Source organism: Orcinus orca, chromosome 12, assembly GCF_937001465.1.
Source record: "Orcinus orca chromosome 12, mOrcOrc1.1, whole genome shotgun sequence".
NCBI lineage: Eukaryota > Metazoa > Chordata > Mammalia > Artiodactyla > Delphinidae > Orcinus > Orcinus orca.
Window position 1 is genome coordinate 49,488,489 of NC_064570.1, and position 24,124 is coordinate 49,512,612.

Genomic DNA, 24,124 nt, shown 5'->3' on the forward strand with positions numbered 1-24,124 from the left:
TGGTATGATTTTTATGAGAAATTGAGACAGGTATATTAAAATCTTTGATCATAATTATGGATTTTTCTATTTCTTCATTTAGTTCTGACATTATAGTTTTATATATTTGAAGCTATATTATGGCTGTATACAAATAGGACTGTAAATTTTTTTTCATTGAATTGAAACATCATTATGACATGTCCCTCTTCATCTCTAGTCATATTTCTTCAAGTCAAACTTACAAATTAGTAATATAGTCACAGAAGGTTTTTTTGTTTTGTTTTGTTTTTGTTTTGGGGGTTAGTATTTACATGGTGTATCTTTTTAATCCTTTAAAATTATCTGTGTCATTTTGTCTCTTCAGTCTGAAAATCTTTGTCTTTTAATTGGAGCACTGAGTTCATTTACATTTAATGTGATTACTGTTACAGATGGGTTTAAGTGCACAATCTTACTATGTATTTTACTATGTATTTTATTCATTTTATTTATTTTTCTATTTGTCCTACCTATTTTTTGTTCCTTTATTCTTCCCTTCCTTCATTACTCTGGATTAATCAAGTATTTTTATTATTCTGTTTTGCCTCTTCTATTAGGTTTTTAATTATACCCGTTTTCTTTTGGTAGTTACCTATAGTTCTCAAATTTTAGTGTGCATCAGAATCACCTAAAGGACTTCTTCAAACATAGATTTCTGGGCCTCACCTCCAAAGTTTCTGATTTAGTAGGTCTGGGGGAAACCTGGAAATTTTCACTTCTAACAAATTCCCAGATGATGCTTATGCTGCTAAATCAAAAGGCCACACTTTGATAGTTACTCCTCTAGATTCCAATATATTCTTGACTTATTACAGCCTACCTTAAGCTAGTAGTTTTTGTTTTCATGGTGTCTTCCACTCTAAAGCTAGCAATTTTTTTTACAGTCTTTTACTATCCAAATAAAAATCTTACAATGGTTTAAGTCCACATAACTCCTTCCTACAATTCATGCAACTGTTTATTATACGTCTACACATAAACTTCATAATATTTTTACTTTTGCTACTTTGAAAGTCAATTAAAATTTTTTTACCCATATATTTATCTTTCCTGCTGCTCTTCTTTCCTGAAGATCTGTGCTTCCATTTGAGTTCATTTTCCTTTAGCCTGAAGAACTTCCTTTCATATTTTTCATAGTGTGGGTCTGCTCCTGATGGATTCTCTCAGCTCTCATTTGTCTGAATAAATCTATATTTCTACTATGATCTCTAAAGATATTTTAATTGGACATAAAATTGAGAGTTTTTTTTTTCTTTTAGTACTTTAAATATCTCTTGGCTTCCATAATTTCAGTAAAATAGTCATCTGCCCTACTGTTGCTTTTTGAAAAAGTAAAGTGCCTTGTTTTCTCTTGCTGCTTTTAAGATTTTATCTTTGTCAGCAGTTCAACTATGATATACTTAATTATGGTTTCCTTTGTATATATCCTTGTTGTGTATTGAGGTTCACTGAGCTTCTTTAATGTTTGGAATGATGTCTATCATCAATTTTCGAAATTTCTTGACTATTATCTCTGCATATATTGCTTCTGCCCCATTCTCTAATTCTTGTCCTTCTATGACTCTAATTAAATATATATTTGACTGCTTCACTGTATTCCACATGTCTCTTATACTAAGTTTTATTCTTTGCATTCTTTTTGTCTCTGTGCTTCAGTTTTGGGTACTATCAACTTATCTGTCCTCAAGCTCACTAACTCTTTTTGCTCAGTCTAAGCTATTGCTAAAACTGCACAATGAATTCTCAATTTTAGCTGTTGTATTTTTAAAATCTGTAATGTATATTTAATTATTTTTATAGATTCCAATTCTGTCAAAATTATCCATCATTTTATCCATTTTGTCCATCTTTTCCTTTGCTCCCTTGCGCGCGCGTGCACACACACACACACACACACACACACACATATATACAATTTTTTTTTTTCTTTTTTTTTTTGCGGTACGCGGGCCTCTCACTATTGTGGCCTCTCCCGTTGCGGAGCACAGGCTCCGGACGTGCAGGTTCAGCAGCCATGGCTCACAGGCCCAGCCTCTCCACGGCATGTGGGATCTTCCCAGACTGGGACATGAACCTGCGTCCCCTGCATTGGCAGGCAGACTCTCAACCACTGCGCCACCAGGGAAGCCCTATACAATTATTTTAAAGTCCCAGCCTACTAGTTCCAATATCTGGATCATCTATGGGTTTGCTTTTATTATCTGCTTTTTCTCTTATCACTCACATTTTCCTGCCTCTTTTCAAGCCTTATAATCTATTACATGCCATATTTGGGGTATAAAATGAACAAATGGGACTTGTAATGATGTTATTTTCCCTCATAACGGTTCTCCCTTTCCTCTGTTAGTTGCATAATTTGAAGGGCTGATCACCTTAATCCCATCAGGAACTGAACTAGATTGGGGATGGATTCTGGTTTTAGTTAGACTCAGTCTACCTCTTGTTTGTCATTTTTCCTCAGGTGTGGCTCACCTGGACTTTTGATCAATAGCTTGGAAGGTCTCTTTCCTTTCAGCCCGTAAACACTATGGGAGATTCAGTCTGCCCTTTGGAGGTTTTAATTTAGCTCATTAGCCTCTCGCCTCATGTAGCTTTAAAATCTGGCAAATGTCTTGAGAGGAAAACTCATCAAGTGTTTCTTGCTGACTTCCTGTCTCTGGTGGGAGTTTGTCTCCTAAGCACTGTGGACAGATTTCATTATGACTTTGCAATCCAGCTTCCTTCCTGGGTATGGCCTTCTGAGACTTTTGACTGACAGCTGGGCTTTTCCCTTTCTTCTCATCCCTGAAATTCTGTCCTTCAAAAGTTTTGAGCTTAGCCTCCCATCCCATCAAGTTCAATATCTGGCCAAAACTTGAGGGACTGTTTGATGCAGTCCCTTTTGCTAGCAGGAATTTATCTCTTCACCATGAGACTGCAGATCTTATTCTGCCTTTCTTGGCCAGTTCTCCAGTTTATTTTATACTCTAGCATTCAGCAAATATCCAGTGGTATTTTTCAGAATTTAAATTCAAATCTGTCATGCCTGCATTCATGGCCTTCAAAAACTCCCCTGGCTTTTCTTTGTCCCAGTGGAGTCCCCATGCCAAAAACAGAGTCACTGTGACCAGAATTGGTAAATGTTCTAAGGAATAAAATAGCCAGGGATTGTCAAGTGACCTAGGAGGGTTCTTCCCTTTCTGGAATTTTAATTCTTCTAGTCTTCATTGTGTCTATAACTTTCCAATGACTTTAAACATATGACTTTGTAATTTATTGTTTTAGTGGGAGCATGGCTTTTCTACTAAATCTTACCTGAAGTAGAGGTCTCAATACTAACTTGAGAGTACTACCTAAATGTATTCTCATATTTTCTATTCTATTTCATTAAAAACAAACTTTTAGTCACAACCCACTAGTAATCAATGTTAGGATCCACTAATGGATCATAATCTGCATTTTGAGAAAAACTGCTCTAATAGATCTCTGGGAAAAACCAAGGTGCCTGGCTGTTTGGAAGAGGTCATCTAACGGATATGGATTAAATGGACCTCAATCCTCTTAGTATTATATAAATTCTTGAAGTATATAATTCTGCATGCATTTTTCTTTGAGGTATGACAAGGTCAGCTTTTGCATACAATTTACCTTCTCACTGGAATACCCTGGCAAATTTAATTTTGTTATACTCCTTCTCCTGGATTTTTTGTCAGGCAAAATCAAATTCTTATGATTTGTCTTAGTCATTTGTATATTAACCCTATACATTCTAAGTTTCCATTATTTTGTCCACAAAGATATGACAATTTCTTTCAAGAAAAAAGAAAAAATATCCCTCATATCCAAAGCATCTTCCCTCAAACTTTGACTTTCCCCTCTGTACTGTTATGTCTTTTACCTTAAGTGATAATAAACTACCTCAGTATTTGTTCATGGAAGGATTTGTAACTACCAAGGACTAAAGGAAGCATGTATGGAAGCAAAACTGATACAATGCTTTGCTGCCATTATCAGTAAGTGTGTACATCATAATAAGAAAATAAAACAACTTGTACCCTGAAAGAAATAAAATAAGCAAACAAAAACAGGGTCCCTGTGCCTGGTTCACTTTCCCAAAACAAAAGAATCCTTAGGTTTTGTTTATAAGTACTGACTGCCTAATAAAAGCAACTTTATCACCAAGTTTTTGCAATATTGATAGTTGAAGATCTGTGATAACCTCTGTGGCTACGACAACTGTGTGAGAAAATTTCTGTCTTTTCTACCATGGACTGCATAACTACAAACTTGGTAATATTTGTAATTTTGTGGGGTTTCCCCCGTATTTTTTAATTTGATGAACCAATTCTTTTAAAAACTTGGAGTTTCTTGCAAACTTTTCTTGGAAGTAAACTTTTCTAAATGCTTTGTGTCTGACTATTCCTTTGACAATTCTAGAGATTCCACCAAGATTTTATGTATTTATCTACCAGAGGTGTATTCACCAGCCAGAGCCAAGTAAACTGCATTGTCCCTGAGGAGCAACTCAAGAGCTTTTTGAGGTGTATCTTTTTCTAGTCTTAGGGTGAATCTCCTGTGGCAATAGTTTTCGTTGTTGTTGTTTTTAATTGAAGTATAGTTGATTTACTATATTGTGTTACTTTCAGGTGTACAGCACAGTGATTCAGTTACACATATACATATATATATTTTCAATTCTTTTCCATTATAGGTTATTGCAAGATATTGAATATATTAGTTCCCTTTGCTATACAGTAAATCTTTGTTGTTTATCTATTTTATATATGGTAATGTGTATCTGTTAATCTTATACTCCTAATTTATCCTCCCCCCTTCCCCTTTAGTAACTGTAAGTTTGCTTTCTATGTCTGTTTCTTTCTGTTTAGTAAATAGGTTAATTTGTGTCATATTTTAGATTCCATATATAAGTGATATCGTATTTGTCCTTCTCTGTCTTACTTCACTTAGTATGATAATTCCTAGGTTCATCCATGTTGCTGCAAATGGCATTATTTCATTCTTTTTTATGGCTGAGTAATATTGTATATATATACCACAACTTCTTTATGCATTCCTCTGTCAATGGACGCTTAGGTTGCTTCCTTGTCTTGGCTATTATAAATAATGCTGCTATGAACATTGGGGTGCATGTATCTTTTTGAATTAGAGTTTTCATCTTTTCTGGATATATGCCCAGAAGTAGGATTGCTGGAACATACGGTAACTCTATTTTTAGTTTTTTAAGAATCCTCCATACAGTTCTCCATAGTGGCTGCCCCAATTTACATTCCCACCAGCAGTGTAGGAGGGTTCCCTATTTTCCATACCCTATCCAGCATTCATTATTTACAGACTTTTTGATGATGGCCACTCTGACTGGTGTGAGGTGATACTTCACTGCAGTTTTGATTTGGATTTCTCTAGTAATCAGTGAGGTGAGCATCTTTTCGTGTGCCTGTTGGCCATCTGTATTTCTTTGCAGAAATGTCTCTTTAGGTCTTCTACCCCTTTTTTGATTGGGTTGCTTTTTTTTTTATATTGACTTGTATGAACCATTTGTTTATTTTGGAAATTGAACCCATGTCAGTCGCTTCATTTGCAAATATTTTCTTCCAGTCCACAGGTGGTCTTTTCGTTTTATTTATGGTTTCCTTTGATGTGTAAAAGCTTATCAGTTTGATTACGTCCCATTTGCTTATTTTTGCTTTTATTTCTTTTGCTTGGGAGACTGATCTAAGGAAACATTGGTCCAGGGACTCCTGTGGTGGTCCAGTGGTAAAGAATCTGCCTTATAATGCAAGGATGCGGGTTCAATCCTTGGTCAGGGAACTAAGATCCCACATCCCGCACACCACAACTACTGAGCTCATGCGCCTCAACTAGAGAGCCCACGTGTGCTGGAGCCCACGCACCACAACTAGAGAGAGAAAACCTGCATGCCACAACTAGAGAGAAGCCCGCGTGCCGCAAAAAATCCTGTGTGCCACAACTAAAACCCAACACAGCAAAAATAAATAAAATAAATAAAAAGAGGGCTTCCCTGGTGGCGCAGGGGACATGGGTTTGAGCCCTAGTCCGGGAAAATCACACATGCTGTGGAGCAACACAGCCCATGCGCCACAACTATTGAACCTGCGCTCTAGAGGCCGCAAGCCACAATTACTGAACCCGCGTGCCATTACTACTGAAGCCTGCGTGCCTAGAGCCTGTGCTCCGCAACGAGAGAAGGCACTGCAATGAGAAGCCTGTTTACCTCAATGAACAGTAGCCCAGCCTCGCTGCAACTAGAGAAAGCCCGCGCGCAGCAACAAAGACCCAACACAGCCAAAAATATAAAATAAATTTTTTGAAAAATTTAGGGAAAAAAAAAACATTGGTACAATTTATGTCAGAGAATGTTTTGCCTATATTCTCTTCCAGGAATTTTATAATGTCATGTCTTATACCTAAGTCTTTAAGCCATTCTGAGTTTATTTTTGTGTAACGTGTGTGGGACTATTCTAACTTCATTGACTTATATACGGCTATCCAGCTCTCCCAACACCATTTGAAGAGACTCTTTCTCCATTGTATATTCTTGCCTCCTTTGTTGAAGATTAATTGACCGTAAGTGTGTGGGTTTATTTCTGGGCTCTCTATTCTGTTCCATTGATCTATATGTCTGTTTTTGTGCCAATACCACGTTGTAGCTTTGTAGTATTGCCTGAAGTCTGGAAGGGTTATGCCTTCAGCTTTGTTCTTTTCGGCAACAGGATTTTAATCTAGTTGATTCTATTTCTTTTTCTGACTCTTTATGTTTGTTTGGTTGTTTCCTGGTTAAGTCTTTTTTCATGCTGGTTCTGATTTGTACACAACCACTAATTTCTCATTTGGTGGCAGCAATGTTGATAATATAGATTTTAATGTTCTTACTGTCTGATCTTTATGAGGTCTTTATGACAGAATATCTGATTGTACTTTATATTTGTCTTGAGGATTTTGTTATCTTTTGTCATCTGAGATACATCTTCCCTTTGCTTCTGGGTCTTGAGACATTGATTTAGTCAATCTGATAACTAGTTTCAGTAGTAAGTTGGGAAGTTGTTCATATCATTCCCTACTTTACTGATTTATTTTATTGTTGCCTAACCATTGATGATATCCTCTGTGCTGTTTTTCATGTGTGTGACACTCTGAGTTCAAATTAATTAAGAAAAAAATATTTTTGTGCCCACAGGAATGGAGAGCAGCCACTGGAGATCTGGAGCTGCTACCATCAGCCAATAAATTTTTTGTACTTTGATTACATTTGATCCATCTGTGGCTAATGTTATAAAACTAAGATTGTTGGTTCTTTTTGTGTATTTTTTAAAAAGACTCTTTTCCTCTTTGCAAAAGGAAGGCACAGCTTTTAACAATAGTCTGTTTACAATTATAATTTTCTCTCTGAAGCTAAATTTCTCTCTTCCTCAGCATGCTATTTGAGATTAATAGGTCAGAAAAGTTGTACTCACTATATAGGGATATCTAATTCCAATACCAGATTTACCATCAAAGAGAATATACACAATGGACAAAATTAGAAATTATTTTCACATTGTTTTAGAGCAAAGGGTAGAGAGAGACTTTAAAGGTTTTGTTTGGTTTGTATAACCATTCTACAAATGAGCCTGAATTTATATATTAATAATGCTGTTTTAAAACAACTATATGTCTCTTTCCTGATCTTATCACAATGTGATTGAATAAGAGTGATTGCTACTGGCTTGCCTAGAAATTCATGACCACTGCAAGAAATCTAAAAAGCTCTGGGTGTATAACTTTTACCCTCTCTCCTCTCAAAAGAAAATAAGAAAGCATAAATACACAAGTGAGTCAAGTAAAGATGTGAGAAACAGCTTGGTGTCCAAAAACAGGGTGCTAATAAACTTAAAGTTGTGCCCCCAGCTCAACCCATGATCTGATTGAACAGTACTACAAAAATAGCATACACACAAAGAGAGAGAAGTCCAGCTATAAACTCTCCAGAGCTCTTTTCATAGCTTTCCCATAAGATTAATATGTTTATCTGTTAAGTGAGGGCATATATTTTCTGAGCACCTTTGCCTATTTCTGGAGCGGTGGTCCTCAACTGGGAGTCATTTTGATCCTTTTCTGCTCTGGGGACATTTGGCCATATCTGGATACATTATTGGGTGTCACAATTGTGTTTGTGTATGGGGGTGCTATTGACGTCTAGTGGATAGAGGTCAGGGATGCTAACTATCCTGCAACGCACAGGAGAGCCCTCCCAAACAATAAATTATCTCCTTAAAATGTCAATAGTGCCAAGGTTGAGAAATCCTGCTCTAAAGAAAAATTAGATTATAAGTCTCTTAAATTTAATTGCATTCCTTTTTTGATTGGCTTACAGAGACTACGGAACACTTTTATAAATTTAAAATAGAGAACTCAAGAATTTTTAGAAAGGGAAGAAAACATCCAACTTTCATTGCTTTAAGTCTGTTGATTCTTAAAAAAATATTTCTCTTAATGAAGCCTATACGCAGAAGGAAAAAAAACCTTTTAGCTATGAGTTAAATCAACTGCCTTGTTTACAGGTTGACAAAATAAGTAATGCAATGTAAATTGACAGAGGAGAGAGAAATATTAATAAACTTTATTACTTTTAAACTTAATTTTAAGAGCTCTTAAAAATTAAGTATAAAAAATAGAAAATACAAAGTTCAAAAATTTGTATTTCTAATCAAGGTGAATCCTTGAACAAATTCAACTAGCTTAATAATGCTGTCTTAAAACAACTATACGTCTCTTTCCTGATCTTATCACAATGTAAATTAAAATGTTAGCATACTAGTATAACTCATGAAAGGCTTGGGTTTGTTTCCACAAACCCCAAAAAACCTAATTAATTATAAACTTTATAGAAATTTTTCTAATTTTTTTTTTTTTTTTGGCTGCACCTCTCAGCTTGTGGGGTCTTAGTTCCCCAACCAGGGTTCAAACCCGAACACTTGGCAGTGAAATGGCTGAGTCCTAACCACTGGACTGCCAAGGAATTCCCTCTAATTCCTAAACTAATATTAAATTGAGTTAATCATTTAATTAATAATCCTTGGATACAAATTACAATATCTAAGCAAGTCATTTGTGGAGAATGAAATAAATACTGGGTCAACAAACATAGTTTTAACATACCCCTGGCTTTGCTTTTATACACTGTAAGTGACCATTAATTAATAGGTTGAAAAGATATATATGAGAAACTGAGATATGTTGGTATATTCCTTTTTAAGAAATGTAAAGGAATATTTATGTGTCTGTAAAGAGGTGTATATGCAAAATGATGAATTTTTATTTCCCATGGTAAATATCATGGGAAAAGGAAAATGACTTTGTCTTAAAGTAAAATTGTCTGGTTGTGCCAGAATGTTAGCTAGATATAAATGAATTTATTTATAAGATGAAGGAAAGACTTGTGAATCCTACTCTATAAAATATGGAGGGCATCCAAAAGAGTAGAACTAGAATTTGGATTTTCTTTTCTGTTAAATTGACAAATTAATCTTTGAGTATATGTCTACTTGGAACAAAAAGCAGTTAAAAAGTATTTAGTGCCCAAATAGCAGAGGTTTCTTGTATTACCAAAATACTCTTGAGAGCCTAACATTTTGTGCTTTTGCCATACCTTTCAACTGTTTGTTTAAACAAAAGTTCCTCTGGAGAACAGTATAGAGGTTCCTTAAAAAACTACAAATAGAACTACCATATGACCCAGCAATCCCACTACTGGGCATATACCCTGAGAAAACCATAATTCAAAAAGAGTCATGTAGGGCTTCCCTGGTGGTGCAGTGGTTGAGAGTCCGCCTGCCGATGCAGAGGACACAGGCTCGTGCCCCGGTCCAGGAAGATCCCACATGCCCGGAGCGGCTAGGCCCGTGAGCCATGGCTGCTAAGCCTGTGTGTCCAGAGCCTGTGCTCCGCAATGGGAGAGGCTAAAACAGTGAGAGGCCCGCGTACCGCAAAAAAAAAAAAAAAAAAAGAGTCATGTACCAAAATGTTCATTGCAGCTCTACTTACAATAGCCAGGAGATGGAAGCAACCTAAGTGTCCATCATTGGATGAATGGATAAAGAAGATGTGGCACATATATACAATGGAATATTACTCAGCCATAAAAAGAAACGAAATTGAGTTATTTGTAGTGAGGTGGATGGACATAGAGTCTGTCATACAGAGTGAAGTAAGTCAGAAAGAGAAAGACAAATACCGTATGCTAACACATATATATGGAATCTAAGAAAAAAAAATGTCATGAAGAACCTAGGGGTAAGACGGGAATAAAGATACAGACCTACTAGAGAATGGACTTGAGGATATGGGGAGGGGGAAGGGTAAGCTGTGACAAAGTGAGAGAGTGGCATGGACATATATAGACTACCAAACATAAAATAGCTAGCTAGTGGGAAGCAGCCGTATAGCACAAGGTGCTCTGTGACCACATAGAGGCATGGGATAGGGAGGGTGGGAAGGAGGGAGATGCAAGAGGGAAGAGATATGGAAACATATGTATATGTATAACTGATTCACTTTGTTATAAAGCAGAAACTAACACACCATTGTAAAGCAATTATACTCCAATAAAGATGTAAAAAAAAAAAACGATGTGGTACATATATACAATGAAATATTACTCAGCCATTAAAAAGACTGAAATAATGCCATTTGCAGCAACGTGGATGGACCTAGAGATTGTCATACTTAGTGAAGTCTGACAGAGAAAGACAAATATGCTATCAGTCATATGTGGAATCTAATTAAAAAAAATGATACAAATGAAAGTGAATGACTGAGATAATGTTATCAAGAATAGAGAGACAAAAGTCAGAAGTAAGAGTTGATTTACAGAGGATATTAATTAATATAATATGATGTTGAATTGAGTGTTTATAAGATATCTAAGTGAAGTTTATCTCAAGAAGATCTGATTTTTATTAACTTCTATGTTTGTTTACTTTTGTCAATAAAAATGGTTCAAGGGAAAAAAAAAAAGTTCCTCATCTTTGAAAAAGTTCCCTAATAAGTATCATTACTTGATGCTTAGTTTATTTTAAATATTGCCTGTAAACTTTATTTAATCGCTTACTCATATCTTTTCTCCTCTGATAACATTTTTTGATATTGCATTTCCCAAATTCAGTCCCCAAATTCAGAGTAAACAACTCTTTACTATGTCTTTTATACCAAAGTTGTCTTTGGGGTTTCCTAAACAGCTGCCAGACAGCCACAAAGGTTTGCTCATTTATCCTATAAAAGGAGTGTTAAAAATGATATGTTCGATATACTCCAGATTATTTATTAGCTCAAAACTTCTGTAAAAGTCATCCTGCTTATCAAGTCCTCAATATGAAAAGAACTTGCAAATCAGTAAGAGGAGTTTAACTTAATTGCCTTTAAGTAAAATGCATTAATATAAAATAAAGATACTTTAGTAATTGTGTAACTTTCAGGTTGGACAGAAAAATAGTCATGTCCATCTACAAAAATTGGCACAAAACCTATTTTTAAAAATTAATTTTTTAAAAGAAATATTTTGTTTCCAGTTGATAATCCCAAGATGTTTTATGGGATAAATTAAAAGAACATGGAGACTACTTAATGCCTACTCTGTCCATAATATAGTTTTTCTCTCAAGGTAATTATTAACTAAATCCTCAGAAAGTGATTATGTGTTATTTCAGAAAAAAGGGATTTCACTCTTCACTATTCTATCATTGTTGGCTATTACAAATTAACATGAGCCACTGAGTCTTGTCATCCATAGATAGTTTCTGCTTTTTCCTTACATTTGCCTAGTCTTAAGTCCCTATTATGAGCTACACAGACCAGAAATTGAGTCTTCTGGCAGAAACACGAAAATAGTGAAAGCCTCAGTAAAGACTTTTATCATACTCATAACTGTTGACTCTACAGGGAGTAGACTCATGGAAGCAGACTTTTCAATATAAGCTGATGTCAGCATGACAAACAAATACCTGTCAGACTACCAAAGACAGAGTCAGGATTTCTAGGATTCTTTAAATCCAGAAGCAGATAACTTTGTGAAATAGATTGCTTCACCTAAAATCAGAAAAACAAGAATTATTTACCCAGGAGTAAATTAGTTAATTATGACTAATGTTCTATATCTAATGGACATATAAGAAAAATTCCTTTCTTCTTTATTTCAAACTCTCTATTGGCCACACTTGTATAAACTGGAATGAAACACTCTTTAAATGGCATCATGTTCCAAGAGAGCCTTTGGAATTCAGAAAAAAAAATTCTATGAAAATTCTCAGTATAGCTTATAAGTAATACACTATTAGAGAAACATAAAAATTATGATTCTGGAGAAAATGACGCAAAAAACTATTCCAAAATAATAAAATTGGTTAAAATTACACAAAATACCTTTACTTAGTTCCTTACTTTTCATGGCCATGACGCTATTTTACATAGGTTCCATAAAAATATTCTCCTTTCTGCAAGGCAGTTACTTAAAAATTGCTTTTGTAACCATGGCCATGTCTCAAATCTCATTATTAAACAAGGTCCAAGCAACTTGCTTGAGGTGAACTGGATGGTTCTTGGTTTCTGGTCTTGGTATATGAGCTGATAAGAGCAATATTTTACATATAAAAGTAATGACAATCATATGAACTTTACAAAGCCTTCAGACAAAGTTAACTCCTAAATTTTAGTATCATGTGACTCTAGTTTTATTAACCAAATTACAAGGTTTTTGTATATGTGTGACCTTTCATCAATTTACATAATAAAAACAAAACATCAAAGTAATGATATTGAATCAGAAAAACACTAAACAAATTTATGTTGTCAAAGCCATGCCTTAGGAGGAAATTTGAAGGCAAAATTGACACCTTAACCAGAGTAAGCAATGCACATCACATTCCAAAATCAGAAAACGAAATAAAACAACACTGTGTAGTAAAGGATTAACATAGTCTGTCTAGGCTGTGTAAACCTTTCACATTCTGAAAAGATTTCACACTTGCTCAATTCCTGGGAGATAACCTCTAAGCCCTTGGAATATTCTGCCTTACAAAAACGTTTTTAGTTTACCTGGGAGTCTTATGCCCTGCCAGATAATCTATGCTAACAATGTGATTTATGGTGGGGGCTTTCAGCCATTTAGTATCAGCTTAACCTCTAGAGGGGATGGAGACTGAAGGTCAGTCACATGTGCAGTCAGCCATGCTATGTGACCAGCCCACAATTTAAAAACCTGGACAACAAAGCTCAGAGGAGCTTCCTTGGTTGGCCATACTCCAAGCATACCACACATCGTTGCTAGAATTAAGTGCTGTCTGAATGACTTCACTGGAAGAGGACAAGTAGTAGCTCATGCCTGGTGTTTCCTGGACTTTGTCTTATATCCATTTTTGAGTTGCTGATTTAAATTTGTATCTTTTTGCTGTAATAAGCCATAACCGAGAGTATAATAGCTTTTCTGAGTTCTATGTATTCTTTAGTGAGTCACTGAACCCAAGGGTGACCTTGGGGACCCCTGAAAACACACTTTGCAACCCTGAGATAAAGTAATATCATCAAAAACAGTCAATCGGCCTGGTTTTTGTTTCCCCAGTAAATGAAACCTTGAGTCTTTCCTGTAAGTTATTCTCTGATAAAAACAACAGTATCCCTGATTTTGGCAATGCTGATGTCTGAAGATATGTGATGACTTTTTTGGATATGACAATTATGTGAGAAAACTGCTGTTTTCCACCTTGAAGAGAGTAACTGTAAACTTGGTGACCTTGGTATTTTTGTAAGTTATTTTTTTCTTTTAAATACCTGTCATATCTTTAATTTGTGAAAGCTATCCTTCTATAGCTTGGACTCCCTTACAAATCTTGTTTGCATATAAACTCCTTTTCTTTTCTGAACGCTTTAGTCTCTGAGTGGTTTATGTTTTATTTCAGTCAGTGGTAATTTGTATCAATAGTACTTTAGTAGACTGATTAAGAGAATCAAACTTCACTTTCTGCGGAATATCCGTAGAAATGCTCAGAAGTGGCTCTGAGAATTAGAAATCACAGGAAAACATTCTACCTAAATACCAAAGGCACAGCCCTCACTCTACTTGAGAGCTATACGGTAAAACAACAAAGCGAAAAGGACCCTCTCTGAAAATTTAGCTTAGGTGCCCAATATTTAAATCACACCACAAGACAGAAGCATAGTATGTAATAATGATATAAATTCTTCCAAGTTTATCAAGCCAAAGAGTTATATACATAAAATCATAGAATAAGTTTTTAAAAGACCAGTTCCTTTTGAGATTAAAGTAAAACAAAGAACTTCTTAACCTAGAAATAATTTCTTTTAATTCTGGTACTGAATTTCCCAGCTTTAAATTTGTGGCTTAGCTTATTTTGGGGAAAATGAAGGTAATTTTTTAATTTTATGCTCCAACATTCAATATTTAAGATATTAATAGTGCTATTCTTTCACATGTATTACATATTTGGGGTTTAGCTATCTCTGAAAATATATTTTTAAAGTATTAAAGGTACTTTTTCTTTTGCTAGAAATTATAAATTATAAACCAAAAATGTTCCATAGAATTCTCAAGAGTGTTTTAAAATTTAATTTTAAATGGGTTTCCTGTGTACCAATAGGGTTTACGTTTTGAATAACACATTTGTGAAGTTAAAAGAACCTACAGTGATGGAAAGTGAAATACTTTCCAATTCAGCAAGAAGATTCTGGACAAGTGCCCTGTAAACAGCAATCTTATATTTCAGGCAAGAAATGATTCACATTCTGTACTAGTTCAGTAATAGATTTTTCTGAGAAATACCCTACAAGTCAATGTACACTTAACTTTTTTGTGTGTGTGTGGTACGCGGGCCTCTCACTGTTGTGGCCTCTCCCGTTGCGGAGCACAGGCTCTGGACGCGCAGGCTCAGCGGCCATGGCTCACAGGCCCAGCCGCCCTGTGGCATGTGGGACCTTCCCGGACCAGGGCACGAACCCGTGTCCCCAGCATTGGCAGGCGGACTCTCAACCACTGCGCCACCAGGGAAGCCCTGTACACTTAACTTTAAGGAAACTAACCAAAGAATATCTTCCAAGGTTTTTCAGAACTTATCCTAAAATTTACTTAATCAGATCAAACAAAATTAGGTCAAAAGTATATTATTTTAACTACAACTAGAAGGTCTGGCTCACATTACAATCCTCTTTTCATAAAGACTAAAATCTATTTAATGATTTAAGCACCTTTAATAATTTGTAGTGGTGAATAAACTTTCACAAGTGACTAGAATCCTATTATAATGAACATCATTCTAATGTTCACTTCCTTATGGCACTTCTTCCTATGTTCTGACCATAGCCCAGAGCTGATACGGCCATGAAGAAATATGTTGAAAAGGATATCAAAAGTCACAGAAATACAGCCTCTCAGTTGGTAGTTAGTTCATTTAATGAAGGTATTTTTCAGGTAAGATATTTATGTACTCCCATTCACTCATTTAAAAATATTTTATCAGCTCAGTAAAGTGACATGTTTTTAAAGAGTGTCATGTGGGTGGTACATCAGGTTTTAAATTTTTTTTAGTGTTGTTGACTGTTGATGCTCAGACAAATAGGGTTTGTCAAGGGATAAATTTTTGCTCATTTCAGATTCAAGACATGCACACAGTTTTTCTCCCACAAATCTCATTTCTTTATGCATTTTAAAGTTGTCTCAAGCACCATACAGAAAAAATTTCTTTCCTATCCATAAGACCCAAGCTTGGTTAGATTCCACACAGAGGCACTGTCTAGATAGAAACAATGGGTGAGGAGTAACAGGGCCATTTGTTAAGGAATTCATGTTGAATATATTTATTTGTATCTACATTAGAAAAACAACACTCCTCTAATGTAGGTTGGCTAGTGTTTTGAAAAGAGTATTCTATAGACCAGCAAATGTAAATACCGTTACATTTAAAATGGGACTTCTATCTGTAGAACATACAAAACAAATTTGAAATGGTATTTCTGGGCTAAACAGTAGTCTGCCACAAGCCATAGCAGGGGATTTCAGAGTATTCCTGGTTTTATTTTATTTATTTTATTTTATATTTATATATTTGTTTATTTAGGCTGCGCCGGGTCTTAGTTGCCACATGCGGGATCTTCCTTGTGGCATGTTTAGTTGCGACATGTGGGCTCTTAGCTGCGGTATGCATGTGGGATCTAGTTCCCGGACCAGGGATTGAACTGGGCCCCCTGCATTGGGAGCACAGAGTCTTACCCACTGGACCACCAGGGAAGTCCTCAGGAGTATTCCTATTTTAAACTGGCTATCTCACTTTCCTCTACAACATCTTTCAAATTCATTCCCTTTGAACATTTATTAAGAGCTGGCTTTTTCTTTTCCAAATAACATTTAGGACTACATTTTAAATTATAATTCAGTACTCACAAAGTTTCATGAAACACCACTACCTCCTCTATGTGTGATGCACTCTGATAGTTTCAATGCTATTCTATAGTATTTTCAAAATGTTGGTAGTGACCCACTAAACTGATTTCACAATCCATTAATAGGATATGAGCTACAGTTTGAAAAATATTGACCTGGCCTAAGTGATAAGGAAGATGAAGTATGAGGAAACTGAATGGCTTAAATTCATAAGGAAAGTGACTGGCAATCATTTGCATAATTCTGTGCAAGTCAATAATTGGCCTCTGGAATATAACTTGTCTCTATATTATTTTTCTGTTGCAGTCTAAATCATTATTGCTTGACTTTTGCCCCCCTCATTCTCCACTCGCTTCCCATTTACTTCCGTGTTTCATACCCATTCTTTCTACTCATGTCTTTGAATTTGATGCTTGTTATGTGGCAGTACATGTTTGAGATTACTAGGTGAACTGGTATCTTCAATCAACAAGCCTATAGAAAATTAAGAATCCGAGACCAATTCTGCCATATATATAAAGATAGTGAATGAAGAAATACAAACAGGCCAACTTTATCTATCAATGGTTGAAAACAAAGGTTTGGTAGACAAATATTTTTAGAGCATCTATTCTGTGCTGGTCATTATACCTCTGTGTCACCTATTGCTTTTTTTCCTTGTATGTTTATGTATAAGTCTTATCTCCCCTATCAGACTATAAGCAACTTGAAGACAGAATCCATGTATAATGTGTCTTTGAATCTCCCATAGCAACTAGCAAAGTATCTTGAGATCAACAAATCCTTGATTATTAGAGATCAATAAATACTTGCTGAATGAACAAGTCAAACACACCAATATACAAGTAAAGAACTACCTTGGTTCTCAAACCTTTTCCTCTTAGCATCATAATATCAAAGAAAGCATCATTCTGAGTGCCTGTTGTCTGTACCCGCAAAGAAACAAATAATAAAATACTGAAGTATTCTTAACAAGTGGTTATGTAAAATATGATCACATATCCTTAAAAGATGAAACAGCAGAATAGCTGAACCGGTGCCTGAAACAGCAGTACCTGACCCAATATGGCCACTCCGGATGAGACCACATAATAAGGTTAATGTATTTTCATGAAATGTAATTATTAAATATTTATTGAGAGGCTACTTGCACAGGGCAGGTATTATGCTAGGTGCTGGGCTACAGCGGTAAGCAAGAAAGAATCTTGCCCTCAGGGAGCTTTCAGTCTATGGGAAGACAAACAAACAAATGATAACAAGAAAATGTGCAAAGTGCAAAGATAGGAAAAATATCCAGAAAAGGCAGCTAAGCCAGAATTCGGAGCAGGTAGGGGTGTGAAGAGGAGGCTTAAAGAGAGCTTCTTAGAGGCAGCAATTAGTTGAGACTTGAAGAATGAGGGGAAGTTAGACAAGCAAAATCTGTGCAGAAAGTATGGTGGATAACTTCATCTTTATTTTAAAAGATTATTCTAGAAAGCTGATTATACCATTCATAGAACTTTTTATCTTCCTTTGACAGAAAATTCATAATGCCCAACATTCCACCTCCAACCTGGATCCAGTCTCCCAACATTACAGACTGTTGAACTGGTCATTTACAAGTCTTATATTGTCAAAAAAACCCACCTCAGAGCATAAAGTAACAAGAGATCAATTTGCTTCTCTAATATTTTCTGTTAAAACTGTTAAACACATAGGATACAATGGACCGTGCATATATAATAAAAATACATTTCTTCAGTGGGGGTGTACTGTTATAATTCTAATGATTGCCTATGGCATCTAGTAGGCTCTTGCACCAAATGAGAATGCAATGACACTGTACCCATAAGGAGAACACTCCCAAAAAACCCACCAGGAAAAAAATCCACCTGATTCTTTAAGTAAATCATTTACAGCTATACTCAAAACAAACTCTGGTCTAGACAATATTTTAAAACTTTAAATTTGCAATTTTGTTATGTCTAATTCTCCTTATGTAACAAAATACAAAAAAGAAAAGGAATTAAAGGAGGAAAGTTACATGAAAATAAGTATGAAGAAAAAAGCTGAGGCATTGGCAAGGTCTATTTAATTACCAAGAAGTGAATTTATTTTCACATCAGTGACAAGTCAATTATTTTCATTTATCCTCATTTTACTTTAACTAAAAGGTGCCATGGCACTCATAAAGAATTTTTTTCATCTCACAGATGCTCTTATGCCTTAGATAGGTTTGTCTTGTTGTACATATGGGAGTCGGCTTATACTTATCTAAACTTCACATACAATTAAATGTTCTCCGTAGGTACAGCTTTAGTTACAGCTGAATAGAGTTCCAGGAAACCCCATTAGGAGTTTCACTATTTACTCTACACCAACAACGGCAGCTGGTGCATTTTTGGCCACAGTGAGCACTCCTTCCATTGCGCATGACCAACCCACCTTTTCCCCTGAGTTTGATGTCTCACAAATCAAATTTTAATTTAACTTTTGATGTTTTATCATGGGTTAAGAATACTACTTTATAGTTAAAATTTTATTTTTAAAGTAAGAAGGCTATACAAAAAACTCAGAAATAATTTTCAAGCACACCATCCTAGCCAGTTAGCCCACTGCATTAAGTATCTCCTTCTTTAATCTTATACTGCTAAAAACTGAGCATTTCCCTCCAACCCTCCTACCTTTAGCTACAACCTGATAAAAATGGCTATGTTGCCAATGACCCACACAAGTACAGTTAATTCAAGACCCCAGCTCCTATTTCCAAGATTAGAATAGTCACAATACCTCCTGCTTCAGACACTCAAACTTTCTAGTTTCAGTTTCATTAAAGTTGAGACCTGTCGTGGCTAAAAAGTTCCAATTTCATTTTTTTCAATTTCTGATTAAATAAAAAACAAACAAACCTGTTTTTACTTAAGTGAACAAAATCTATGATATCCTACCGAGTTTCTGCTAGGCAGAGCACAGCTGCGGGGTTGCTACAGCAACTCTTGTACACTGACCATAGACTGCCCCATCCAGGAAGGAAATCATTTGCTCCACCCCCTGAGGAGTCAAAGACAAGCAGCAGGCTGTGAGCAGAGATACATTTTGAGTTCAGTAATTGTGATCGAGCAACGAGAGACCATTCCTTATTGTCTTTCCTAATAAATGTCACCCCAACAACACAAACTCCAAACCAAGTTGCTGTGTGTGATTATGTATTTCTGCACCACAGTAGGACTATATTCTTTACCCACCCCCCACTAGAAGCCTGAGCCAGGAAACAAGCCAAAGCAATTTCCTCCCAGGCACATAGAAAAAGAAAAAAAAAAAAAATTAGAATATTCTCACTTTTTTGAAGAGTACCTTTTGGCTCTTGCTTTCAGGCTCTAACCCATGCAAACTTAGGTTCTACGACAATTTTTTCTTTTTTTTGGCTACTCAGATTTAACATTTATTGAGTTTTTATTCAGTGCCAACACTTCTGCTGGGTGCTTTGACATGTTATTTCATTTAATCTCACAACAATCCTATGAAGTAGGTAGTAATATAATCCCACCTTTACAAGTAAGAAATGGAGGCTCCAAAAAGTTATTTGATCGCCCAAACTACTAAGTGGCAGAATCACAACATGAACCCAAGTCTCCTAATTCTGAAATCTATGTTTTTTTCTACTACACTACACTGATTTTGCAAGAAATGTCTCAATTCTTAATTGAAATATTCAAGTGTTCCTTAAATGAATTTAATTTCTTATGGTAATTTGTTTTAGTAATACATTTCCAAAAGTAATGACTTCAATACTGATAAATCTATCCGGCCATTGTCCTAAGTGCATAGAAAACAAAGGCACAGAAAGATAGGGCTGCATTAATAGTCCTGGTGAGTTTTTTGCTAAGTATAAACTACAGCACTCACATTCTTTTTTTGTTTTTTTTTTTAAGCATAATTGAATTTTATTTTCTTTTTATATAGAAAAAGAAAAAAATGAAATTTATACATTATTACTGAACACCAGCACATTTTATTATTGATGATTTGAGATGTTTGCTTTGTAAATTAAGACTGAAGGTTAACACACTGGGAATGAGCACTGTAAGCAGATATAGAGGGTGTGTGTGTGTGTGTGTGTGTGTGTGTGTGTGTGTGTGTACTGTAAATATATATATATAATATATAAATATATATTTATATATTATATATATACATAATCTTGTAAGAAAGGAAACAAAGAAATTAGCTCCCATATTAAATATCAAATATCAGGCTTAAACTGGCCTAGTACATAGTTTTCTAGGATTTATGATTATGATTCACTAAAGTTATATGATTTACTAATGTAAAGACCTCAAGCTGTTAGACATATTCTCAAGAAAGAAAAAACAAACGAAAAACAAACAAAAATAACCTACAACAACAAAAAAACAGTGAACTTAGTACAGAGCCCTGTACATAATAAAATGTTTGGCAAATGTTTGTTAAATGCAAAGATCTTCAAGAGTTACTGTGATGCTGGTAGCCAGCCAGTGTCCCAGGTATCTACCCTCTCTAATTAGCTACAACAAAGCCTGCTCTTTTCTGCCTCCTGAGGTCAGCCCTTTGGTGAGAAGGGAAGAAAGGTGCACAATACAAAACAGCTTAAGTGGAATACTGACAAGAGGGAAAAAGAAGCCAAATATAAAAAACTAAGAATCTAATTTATCTTATGCTACCCAAGTCCCCTCCAAATCTGAAAAGGCAACTGCTCCCAGGCACTCAGAAATGGGAGGAATGGATTATTGTTTGGGTGAGGTGATCGGCTGGAAAAAGCCCTGAAATATGTTTCAAAATATTCTGGACTACTGTATTCCTGATTCAGGTGGTATGTTAAACAACAATGTGCATATGTCTGCTCTTTGCCTTATTTGATGACATTAACAAAGCAGCCAGTCTAGCAGTAAAGCTGAAGTATCTCTGGAATAGGAAGGGAAGAAGGGGAAAGGGAAAAATCTTCAAACCTTTGAATTAATTTTACTATTTTTTTTTTTTTTTTTTTTGCGGTACGCGGGCCTCTCACTGTTGTGGCCTCTCCCGTTGCGGAGCACAGGCTCCGGACGCGCAGGCTCAGCGGCCATGGCTCACGGGCCCAGCCGCTCCGCGGCATGTGGGATCTTCCCGGACCGGAGCAGGAACCCGTGTCCCCTGCATCGGCAGGCAGACTCTCAACCACTGCGCCACCAGGGAAGCCCTAATTTTACTATTTTTATAACATGCATCAGGGTCGTTTGCTCTAGTCCTGATTGAAAAATGTATCAATAATCATCAAGTCTTTGTTTTAGTAGGTGTGTAAAGGTCATTTGTTACTGTTATTCAGGATGTAACAATAATGACTTTATCTTTAAAACAGTAGATGGTACTGTGAACAGATTGTCACAGGGAATTGCCAAGATATAGATCAGTCTGGGAGTTGGTGGCAGGAAATTAGAATGAGATACAGAGCAAAGTGTCAACAGCAGCAAGTGTGCATATCTGCCATTTTTTATCAGTTTTTTTTTTTTAAAGCAGTGAAGAGGAGACCTGGATGAACAGATCTCTAGAAAAAAGAGAGGAAATTCCTGAAGAATGTATATAGAATAGTGGAATTGGATTCACAAAAGGAGACATCATCTAATGGAGTTAAGTTCAAGTCTTTCCAAACTTGAACACATGCAAAACCTTAATCCAACGTTAGATTTTTAAAAAATGTGTAAGTAACTTCAAATTAATTGTATAAGGCTGTCTTAGCAATTATCATTTATGTTTTTATATATAAAATGACGAATATATTAAGCAAGCATTCAAAGTAGTTTATTCAATGTTCTAATATTATTCTTTAAACAGATGAAGGAAATCAGAAGTTAACACTTAGAAAATGTATGTCTCCCTATGTAAAGAATCAAGATTTCAGTAGAAAACAGTATCATAGAAGACAGCCACGATTCAGTTAGTATGAAGCCAAGATTGCTGAGAAGGTGCAGTTCATGAATCAAAATTAAGGGTAAAATCAGGAAATTGAATGACTAATACCAGAGAGAGGAAAGGGTCTTTGAAGGAACTAAGCAAATATGATCTTGGATAGATTATCTCGGCACATGGCTTTCAAAGGGAAGGACAATGGTTAGGAAAATAAGGAAAAAAAGGAAGACCGTGAAACAAGATGAAACTCTGAGATAATGATGGAAATAACCTGAAGAAACGTCAATTTTAACCTCTGTTCTACAACCACAGTTTCCAAAGATTTTATTTTAGATGATGGTGATTATTATTATTAAAACAAAACTTATGCTAACTAGAACAACTTTACCACTGCTTTCTCATTATCAAATTCTCTATTTGATTCATTTCTGGTTAATTAGTTTCACCTTCTGTTGGAGTTTTAGGTTTTGGTTTTTTTTTAACATTTGTATTGGAGTATAATTGCTTTACAATGGTGTGTTAGTTTCTGCTGTATAACAAAGTGAATCAGCTATATGCATACATATATCCCCATATCTCCTCCCTCTTGCGTCTCCTTCCCACCCTCCCTATCCCACCCCTCTAGGTGGACACAAAGCACCGAGCACTCACATTCTTGAGGAGAAAAGGCAAAGTTGAAAAATAGGTAAGGTGATGAAACTGAGTTTATACGAAGCAATCTGTGACATCTCTGGGGCTGAAGGTGCTGTAAAGGGAGAGGGAGTGAAAGTGGGTGAAGGACAAATGTACTATTTGAACCAAAGGGAGAGAAACTTTTATCTCAGCCATTAGGTGCTTTCAAGGACAATTCCAAGTATAAATGTGCCGATTTTCAGTCATCTCCCCACTTCAGGTATGGAAAGGTCTTCTAACAGCACCTCTTCTCTCAATGAGACTGAATCACAGTTTTCCTCCTCCCCCAACAGAGGGTCCACAATTACCCTCTTTCTCCTACACACACTTTTTGGGATTTCCTAGGAGGATATAAGGACTGTCTTTTAAAAAATTGCTTTTCCTAGCTCCCCAAGATGTTGATCTTTTTATTCTTTCACACCTATAGCTTGAACATCCCCCCAGCTGTAGATAAAGATGTACCTCCCAATTCCTTCGGAATCACCATCTCTTAAACTGCTACCCTATCTTCTGAGTTCCTCACTTCCGTTATGCCTTTTCTGTCAGTCTTCTAGTTCTACTTCAGTTGATGACTCCAGTTCTCTAGTTGCCCCAAAGGATTCTGATGAGAAACCAAATAAGTTCAGAAGAGTTGTACTAGTTTCCATAGGCTTCTGGAAAGATAGGTCAACAAATGTAAATTTATTATAAAGCATATATGTACAAAGAAATCTCTTATGGCACCACTAATCAAAATATCAAAAATATAGTTACAAAGGAGTAAGATCAAAAAAAAACAAAGCTAGATTTGTAAAAGAGAATGGGAATAGCAGAGGAAGGCTTCCACAGCTGAGTTATTGTCATCTAAAAATTAAGTAACTATGGGTTCCTATTTGTAATTGTCACATAAAAACTTGGGCTAAAGGCCTCTTCCCAAAGCTTTTCCCTTTCCAAAAAAGAAAAACATTTCCCAGCTCTAAAACAAGATAGGGAGGAAGCACCAGGAAAGTTAAAAGACCTTTCCATACTCTGTTAATTTTATATTGGTTCTTAAGGTTCCAAGCCTACTAAATGAAAAAGTGTTATGGCACTTGTATCTCAAATTTAACT

General features: G+C 35.8%; 1 protein-coding gene across 1 annotated transcript in view; it reads right to left on the bottom strand.

Moving 5' to 3' along the window:
- Positions 1-24,069, bottom strand: part of CCDC162P (coiled-coil domain containing 162) — an 85,012-nt gene extending 60,943 nt beyond the window's left edge. Inside the window, exons 1-2 of the mRNA XM_049695314.1 lie at positions 23,498-24,069; positions 19,390-23,108 (exon numbers count right to left, since the gene is read on the bottom strand). The gene's annotated coding sequence lies outside the window, so the exon portion shown is untranslated. The remainder of the gene's footprint in view (positions 1-19,389; positions 23,109-23,497) is intronic.
- Positions 24,070-24,124: the final 55 nt, after the last annotated feature.